The following is an 8,360-nucleotide window of genomic DNA, read 5'->3' as shown; positions in this document are numbered from 1 at the left end:
TATTTGCACGCAATAAAACAAAACCACGTGGCCGTAACCAGTGGACCTTACACAATTGGCACCAGCTTACAGGTACATTAGTGTATTAACTAAAAGGCTATTCCCTAATGTTACAGCTCTGTGTTGTTCTGATGGTGATGTGGGATGTGAGCCACATTCCCGACAGCTGCTCAGGAAGTGTATAATGGACTTGATGAGAGTTCCTCTGTTGTCGGGTACAAGGCCAACTTGTTTTGAGTCGAGGTGAATGTGCATCAGTGTCATTATAGCGAACCAGCTGCAGTTACTGAGTGCAAACACAGTGGGGCAGCACTCTCCAGGCTTTCACTACCACAAACAGCACATTGATTAAAACAGGCAGTTAGTGCGTGTGAAAAACACCCAGAGGTTGTTGTGGATTACTGCCTTCCTCGCTCAATTACTCGGCTCTGTATCCTAAAAAGCACAGCAAAAAGTGACATGTTGGATGTGTTGAGGAAAATGCAAAAATCTTAAATAGATTATCTGGCTTACAGTCAAAAACAACATCCATAATGAATTGTACTTCCATTTTAAACCTTGTATTTAAGCTTAAGTCTGTATCTGAGATGTAAAGAGAGGAATTCAGATTGTCAGCTCATTGCTCAGTACTCCTAATTTCCTCTGAGATGGCTAACAATCTAAATACAGCTGTTTTCCAGTTAGTGTGCCTGACAGTGTTACCACAATTCCCCTCTGTGTACCAGCAACACGTGTTGCATAAAAGCCACAGGAATCAGTGGTCACACTACCCTTGAAGGTGCTCGTACAGCGTTCTTCGTAAAAGCTGAGTCATCCTGGGCAGATTGAGCAAATTATTATTTTTTTCCTGCTGTCTTTGATGAAGGAGATTCTTTCAGCTTTTACAGTTTTCATTCAGTGTAAGTAGCTGAACACGTGGCGGTTTGTACAGGGAACCTTTCCAAGGATCAGACATCTGTGGAATGCAAGTCATCCGTCTTGCTCCTGACACGGTCATTGCTTTTCCTTGTTCCCTGAATCTGACTGAAGATACAAGGCAAAAATGATGACGACCCTTTCACCAAACAGCGTGTCCTGAACAAATGCGTCCTACGAAAGGAACGATATAATAAATCTTCCTCTGATTCTGCAGGAGAGCAGACATCCTCGCCCGTTATGCTTGCATCCAGTGACAGCCTGCATACAGACTCGCACAAGGGGTATGCTAATAATCCCAGTGCATGACATTTTCAAAAATATCTCCTCCACTTCTCTCTGAGCAGCTGTCCATTCAGTGCATGTCACCTGCTGCTTCTTGGTTGTGTTCAGTAGAAAGGGATGCTATTTTCGGTATACGCAGGGCCTCACAGACCCTTTACCTTCCACCTTTTACCTGGGAGGTGATGAGAGGAGCAAGCTGGGATCTGTAATGCAGTTTGCTTGCAGCTGGCGACAAGAGGATGAACATGCAGGCATTCGTTTCCACGGTTACCCAGGAGCTGTGGACCCCAATGGTATAGAGACTGTCTAATCTCATGTTGCACTAAAAGCTTTATAATTTTCTGCTTAAATGAGGTGGGGGATTTATCCACTGGGGTAACAAATTAATTTTCTTTTCTATTTTACTTAGTTTCACTATATTTTGAATATGTTAAACTATAACTGGCATATTTACTAACCGTCTGAAGACCAATGGGCCTTATGGGGGCCAAGCCTGGTCCTAATACGGTAAACCTTCTTGTTTAGGGCTAGGATTTGAATTTAGAGGTAAGGTGTGAATTAAGTTTTGGTTAAGGCTATTATTGAGAATAAACTAGTAATGGTTAGGTTTAGGCATAAATGCAATTACTAAGAAAAACGGAAGTCAACTAATGTGGGGAAAAATGTGTCCTTGTTTTTGATACAGTGTAAAGACCAGTTTTCCAAATAGTAATATGTTGTGAGGACCGACTGCTCCTTATGGGGCCCCATAAAAAAAGGTGCCGTTTTTTGGACTATGGGTTAGGTTTAGAACTAGGGTATAAATTAAGTTTAGCTTAGGTTTAGGGTTAGACATGTACTAGTAATGCAAAGTCCCTGTGAAGATAGAAATCCATGCTGTGTGTGTGGTGTGTCCATGTGTGTGTGTAGGTAATAAATGGAAACTTGGGTCTGTAGATGGCAGCAGCACTCTGGAACAATATGTCTCAATAAAAAAAAGGAAAAAAGTGTGTTTTTTCTTGGCTTTCAAAAAATGCCAACTGCAATTGAAATTAATGTGAAATTGAGGAATAAATTACACAATAAGTTGGAAAAGTAGAAGGACGTATTCACTGTTTGTGGTCCACTTGTTGTGTACTAGTGAGACTCTAAAGCCAGATATTGTTTCTCAATATTTTTTTTCAAGCTTTTCATACAAAAAAATCAAAAAGATGCACAGAGGTTAACAAAAATGCATCAGCTTCTAATTTATTTGTATTATGACTTTAAGTTTGCTGCACTATGAGCTCCAATAAACATCTTGCTTGCTTGATTATTTTCAATCGCTTTGACTCAGTTAGTACAAGTGTTATAAAGTGCTGACTCAAGTTATTTAGGTTGAGAGAAAGGAGGGGGCTGATTATGTAAGTCATTTACATTTCCTCCAATTGGGGAGTGATTGCCTCAGCGAAGTAAACGGCTGAGCCTCGGCAGCTTTCAAGCACCCTCAGGACTGAAACTAGAGAGCTGCGGGGAATAAAGCCTCATGCTGAGCTGCTTCTCAGCTTCTAGAAGTTGTCAATGGTGCATCTGTTGCCACTAGGAAGAACACGGATGGGGTAAAAGCTGCTGTCTGCTGACAGGAGGCTTGAACGTGGCTTTTATCCCCCTGCATGCTGATACCGTACTATACACACCGCATCCATCACACGCTCTGTCACTCACTTGCTCACACAGGCTCAGTTAAGCTCGACATGTTGAAGCTTGGCATTTCAACATCTGGCCTCTCCAGCTTTGACTTCTTCTGGGTCACACCCTCATCAGGCAGTGGAGATTCTGAGTCTTGATGTCTCAGACCTCCTAGCTGCATTTTGATCTCACTTTGGAGCAGTGGTTACCGAAAAATAAAACAAATCAATGCTCATAAGTTGTTTAAGGTGTTTGTCTTGACACTAGGCCCATGTTTAACTTTTTAATAAAGTTTGTGCTCTACTGCCTTGCATAGCTGGCGCTGCAACGCTAATCCACTGTTACTGGCAGAGTTTGCAGCTGAAAGGTTTTGGAAGCACTGTTCTTGGAAAATTGGCTGGATGTGTGCCCAGTCGGATAGCAGGAGGACTTCATCTGCAGATCTGGAATGAGGAGAGTGTGAAGTCACTGCTGATATACAGGTAAAAGCCAGTAAATTAGAATAATTTGAAAAACTTGATTTATTTCAGTAATTGCATTCAAAAGGTGTAACTTGTACATCATATTTATTCATTGCACACAGACTGATGCATTCAAATGTTTATTTCATTTAATTTTGATGATTTGAAGTGGCAACAAATGAAAATCCAAAATTCCGTGTGTCACAAAATTAGAATATTACTTAAGGCTAATACAAAAAAGGGATTATTTAGAAATGTTGGCCAACTGAAAAGTATGAAAATGAAAAATATGAGCATGTACAATACTCAATACTTGGTTGGAGCTCCTTTTGCCTCAATTACTGCATTAATGCGGCGTGGCATGGAGTCGATGAGTTTCTGGCACTGCTCAGGTGTTATGAGAGCCCAGGTTGCTCTGATAGTGGCCTTCAACTCTTCTGCGTTTTTGGGTCTGGCATTTTGCATCTTCCTTTTCACAATACCCCACAGATTTTCTATGGGGCTAAGGTCAGGGGAGTTGGCTGGCCAATTTAGAACAGAAATACCATGGTCCGTAAACCAGGCACGGGTAGATTTTGCACTGTGTGCAGGCGCCAAGTCCTGTTGGAACCTGAAATCTCCATCTCCATAGAGCAGGTCAGCAGCAGGAAGCATGAAGTGCTCTAAAACTTGCTGGTAGACGGCTGCGTTGACCCTGGATCTCAGGAAACAGAGTGGACCGACACCAGCAGATGACATGGCACCCCAAACCATCACTGATGGTGGAAACTTTACACTAGACTTCAGGCAACGTGGATCCTGTGCCTCTCCTGTCTTCCTCCAGACTCTGGGACCTCGATTTCCAAAGGAAATGCAAAATTTGCTTTCGTCAGAAAACATGACCCAGGTGAGACGCTTTTCGCGCTGTTTCTTGGTCAACAGTGGCTTGACACGAGGTATGCGGCAGTTGAAACCCATGTCTTTCAAGCGTCTCTTGGTGGTGGATCTTGAAGCACTGACTCCAGCAGCTGTCCACTCCTTGTGAATCTCCCCCACATTTTTGAATGGGTTTTTTTTCACAATCTTGACTAGGGCGCGGTGATCCCTATCGCTTGTACACTTTTTCTGACCACAGTTTTTCCTTCCCTTTGCCTCTCTATTAATGTGTTTGGACACAGAGCTCTGAGAACAGCCAGCCTCTTCAGCAATAACCTTTTGTGTCTTTCCCTCCTTGTGCAATGTGTCGGTGGTCGCCTTTTGGACAGCTGTCAAATCTGAAGTCTTCCCCATGTTTGTGTAGGCTTCAGAACTGGACTGAGAGACCATTTAAAGCCCTTTGCAGGTGTTTTGAGTTAATCAGCTGATTAGTTTGTGGCACCAGGTGTCTTCAAAATTTAACCCTTACACAATATTCTAATTTTGTGACACACGGAATTTTGGATTTTCATTTGTTGCCACTTCAAATCATCAAAATTAAATGAAATAAACATTTGAATGCATCAGTCTGTGTGCAATGAATAAATATGATGTACAAGTTACACCTTTTGAATGCAATTACTGAAATAAATCAAGTTTTTCAAAATATTCTAATTTACTGGCTTTTACCTGTAAATCCACAATAAAAAATGGTGCCTGACATTATCCAAGCACATTACCTGAAGAACACGGAGCGCATTTTCGTTTTTAAAATACCAGTACTTTTAGGGGAGCCAACTTTCAGGTTCAACAGTGTCGAGCTATCGGTTGGTTACTGTGAATAGCGGTTACCTGCAGTACCTTGCAATACTCACACCTTATGAGTATTGCGTTATTCCATAAGTTTCATACACTTATGAAAGTTTATGTATTTTTCACCTTACAATCACAAATCTTCATTTATTTTAGGTGGGTTTTATGTTCTACACAAGCAAAAAGTAGTAACTAAATTATCCTTTTTTAAAAAGTTAATAATCTGCATTATGCTATGAGGGTGCTTTTTTTCAACACGGACAAGAACTCTGACTAGATTTGATGGGAAGATGGAAAGAGCTGAATACAGGGCAACCCTGGCGTAAAACCTGCTAAAGGCTGTGAAAGACTTGAGACAATGAAAACAATGACTGAAGCAAACAACCAAAGCATTAGTTGAATGATTTAGATCAAGGCATATTTATTTGTTTAAATTGCCTAGTCAAAGTTTAGCCCTAAATCTAACCAAAACTGTGTGGATGCACTTATAAATTACAGTTCTTAAAACTCTAAATTCAAACTGACCGAACTTGAGCCACTTAGAAACGAAGAATAGGCAATAAGTTAAACAAGTGGGACAGTACATACTAATGAATGCACAATATTGTTGTAAATGTACTGAATTTAGCAAAAAAAAAAAATCATATTGTGGTCATGTTATCATCAAAGAGATGAACTATCCAATAAACTACATAAAGTTTACAGGAGGTCAGCAATATTTCCCTTTTAATCTCTACATAAATCCTTCCACTGAGATAAACCCGGTATGCATAACAGTCTGCAACAGTTTCTCTTTCTGGTTGACCTTTCATTACTGAGCTGCAGATTCAATATTTGATCCAAAAGCCCCTCAGGGGGGTTTGCTCCGCAATATTGGCACAGTTATACAGTCGGTGTTCTGTGACAGTTCCTTTGCTGAAAACAAGTTTTTTCAGTTTTTTTATGTTTATGTTTTTAGGTAATAAACACATTATGCTATTTATATTATTTCAATTATTTGACTAAAAAGTGAAAATTTATCTAACCCAAATTACAGATTAACAGTTGTCTGGATTGTATGTAATCCAGACAGTTCAAACTATTGTAAAGTAGTTTGCAAATTGAAGAGAACTCTGGAACAATTTTGAACAATCTTATTTTCTTGGTTGATGAAGCTGAATATAATTTCCTATTTTCATTTTTAAAATTAAGTTTAAGCTAAGTAGTAAATTAACATCTTACATTGTCCAAGTAATAATACCTCTTAATCCTTTTCAAGCATGACCTCCACAAGTTTAAAATATTTTATTGTGATTTTTTTGTGATAAACCAAAGCATAATAATAAAACTAGGTCTCAGCTTCATAATTCTCAAGCAAAAATTTGAAAAGTGCAGCTGCCTGATTGAATATTTTGTAGAACTGCCTTTGTTGTGACTACAGATGTAAGTCTTTTATGGTTTGCCTACTAGCTTTGCAAATCTGGTGACCATCTTGCCAAAATTTCTTAATTAAGTTTAGCTCTAGCCCCTAATTTATCTTAATTTGAGCAATTGCATTGTAGCTTTGACTGTACGTTTAGGCTCATCATTACACTGCTGCGAGGTAAACCTCCCACTCTGTTGCTGATCTTTTGTATTTCGCTACATCCGTCTACCCTTGAATTTTTTCTAGCATGAGGCTGACACTTTGGTGGTGGGAATAGTGTGTTTTCCACTACATAATTTAGTGTTTTGTATGAAGGAAAAATACATTACATTTTAATCTCATCAATTAATCTTTTACATGCTGTGCCTCCTACATGAAATGTGGAATTTACAGCTCATAGTAATCTGATCAACAGATTCTCCCAACCGAGCTGTGGATCTCTGTAGCTCCTCCAGAGTTTAAGTACAAAATGTGAAAAGGTTTTAGGGCTATTAATAATAATTTTGCATAGCATTCATTGATAATTCAAACACTTGTTGCAGCATCACAGACTTCGAAAAGTAAATTTTCCTTCCCCAGATGGCATTTTCATTAAAAAATAAGATTTTAACAAGCCAGTACTAAGCCAGATTCTGTTGTCAGAAGAAAGTTAAATTACCTTTAAAAAGTCATTTGATGTTAAATGGATATAAATAAACTAAATTTAGAAAATAAAAAGTTCCATGGCTTTCGTGATCAAGCAATTGTACTTCATGGCACTTTCCTGGTGAAATAAAACTTTGTGGTGAGAAAAAGTGTTCTGTTTGGCCACTGATGTCAGAGCTACAGGCAGGAAAGGTCAGCAAAGAAACGTTTGTTTTGCATCGGGTTGCTACATCAGTTCTGCTGGTGAAACCAAAGCAGAGGAGACAGACGATGGTACAACTCATGGTCATTATGGACAACACCTTCCACCATCATAATGAAACTCTGAGAGAGTTTGGCAGCTCCTGCAGTGACAGGCTGCTCCTCTTGTGGTGCGTGATGAAACGCAATTGCAATCTTCACTCGGCAAAGCTGCCAATTTATAATTCAATCATGCATCTCAGCTCTTCAACTCTGCTTTATGTCTTTCTGTTTCACTGTGTGAGTTTGGGTGTCAAAAGTGTTCTTCACAATGTGTTATAGAGATGGATAGTTCAAGAAGTTTTGACATTTTAAAATTGAAGCAAGATTACTTAATTGTACTGGAATAATCTGAAAATAGGATTATTTTTCATTATTTACAGTGATGAAACCATAGTTTCATTACTTTACTACATATAACTTTCAAATACTTTGCATTCTGTATTTTAAAATGCTAACTTTGGGGTGTTTTACTATTTTGCACAAAGTAAATTATATAAAAGTTAAAACCAGTATTTACAAAGCATTTTGTTATCTGGAATATTTTTATTAAAGGAAAGGCATGTAATGTATATGTCAGTTGAGGAGTTTATGAATAACTATTAAGTTTGATAAAGTCATGAAATGTGCATCTGCGGGAAAACTTTTTTAAGACTAAATACATTTGGTATCAGACACAGCAAGCTTAGCAAATTTACCTTTGTTATTTGTTAGACACCCCTATGTCAGATCATTTCATAGATGTGTTTTTTTTTATCATGTGCTACACACAATAAAAAGATAATGGTAGAATTAAATAATTTAATAAGGAATTTCAGGACTCTCTTCAAAGTTCTAATAAAAACGTTTCCAGACTATCAAGCTTGTTTTAAAAATAAACTTATTTATTGTCTTCCTTACAGAGATGGCAACCTGTTATACACGTACACATTTTTAAAAAGCTTTTTTTCTAAGAGGAAATTTACAACACCATACACCAAGATCATAATTTTAAAGTAATAAAGTCAAAAATAGAAGTAATTTAACCTTTAAAAACTATAATTTTGTGTTACCAT

This window comes from Xiphophorus couchianus, chromosome 4 (genome assembly GCF_001444195.1).
Source record: "Xiphophorus couchianus chromosome 4, X_couchianus-1.0, whole genome shotgun sequence".
NCBI lineage: Eukaryota > Metazoa > Chordata > Actinopteri > Cyprinodontiformes > Poeciliidae > Xiphophorus > Xiphophorus couchianus.
This window is presented reverse-complemented; position numbering follows the sequence as displayed.